Source organism: Phaethon lepturus, unplaced genomic scaffold, assembly GCF_000687285.1.
Source record: "Phaethon lepturus isolate BGI_N335 unplaced genomic scaffold, ASM68728v1 scaffold22806, whole genome shotgun sequence".
Taxonomy (NCBI): Eukaryota; Metazoa; Chordata; class Aves; order Phaethontiformes; family Phaethontidae; genus Phaethon; species Phaethon lepturus.
The window spans coordinates 1,722-3,093 of NW_010547199.1; positions in this window are offsets into that span (position 1 = coordinate 1,722).

Here is a 1,372-nt window from a genome sequence, read left to right on the forward strand (position 1 = left end):
CAGCGGGGAGGGGCGGGGTTCCTGCCATTTTTTTTCAGCCTCCGTCACTGGTCGTGCCGGAGCAGCCGTTGCTGTGATTTGCAAAGCATTTTCTGTAAAGCCTACAAAGTAAACAAAAAATTATCCCCCCCCCTCCAAATCCCAGTGACGTACATATTCATAACAATTGGAAAGTTTTTCTTCCCCCTCCTTGGATTTACATAAACACATTTGCTATGCATATATTTGTGTATTTATTTTTTTTGCAGTGACTGAGGTTTCTTTGAATTACTGAAAGTTCTCATTTTCATGCTGTTGTTCATTTATGATTTTGTTTTATTTGTACTCAACGTTCTATAAACTTCCCCAGAAATTTTAATGTTTGGAAAACTTCTTTTATTTTCTTCAGGGAAATTTGTACAATATCTGTGTAGTCAAGTTTTCTAACACATTTGCTTTCTGTTTTGCTTTCAATTTCCCATTTCTGAAATGAGAGGTGTGATACTATTTTCTTATTTTTGCATAACCAATTTTGAGTCTGTAAAAACATGTTAACTAGCAGGCAGAATACAAATGTTTTTTATGGTTATTTTTACCAGTTTTGCTCATTTGGAGTTACTGCTGTGGGGATTTTTTTTCCTAACCTTTTACAACATGTCCCTTAGTATAACCATAGATTTAAATTTCTGGCATCTTAATTAGTAAGAAAATCACCGTTCTTTTGTACTGCAGATCAAGCTTTTCAATCTTTAGCTGGTTTGGGCTGAAATCTATACTGGAAAGAGAAGAGATTCTGAATTAACATTTATGAAAGTAAGGAGCAATCCTTGTGTGAAGATGTTACAAATGTCACAGTATAAGAACAACCTGAGCTGGAATTACTACTAGACTAATAAGTAAATTGTTTCAGCTTTTGGGTTTTTTTTAATAATTTGATTTTCTTCAGAAAATGAGTATATTAAGAACAAAAGAATGATTTTTGCTTTTCCCCCCTTTCAATATTAAGCAACCCTCACTGAACTCTTCTAATCAGCTGCTATAGTCCATTCAATAGTGGCATTCACAATTTTTCTCTAAGTTGTAACAACTGTGCTTCCTGTTGCAGAGGTGCAGAGGAATGCTTAGGTATAGTAGGGATTCTCCTTAGATTTGCTGTAGTCCTAAGCACGCCTCCTTTCTCTTCCTGGGGGGAGTAAACAGGTGAGCTGAGTATGACACTGGGGCTTAAAAAATGTACTATGTTTGCTACAGTTCTTGTTTATACAGAACTGACAAGTCACAAAACAGTAAACAAACTTGAGCCTTTTCTGCTGTTACTAGCCTAATGAAGGATTCCAGGATAGTTCTGTGGTTTATTTTAATTATTACTTTCTTTTCTACACTTACTAATGCT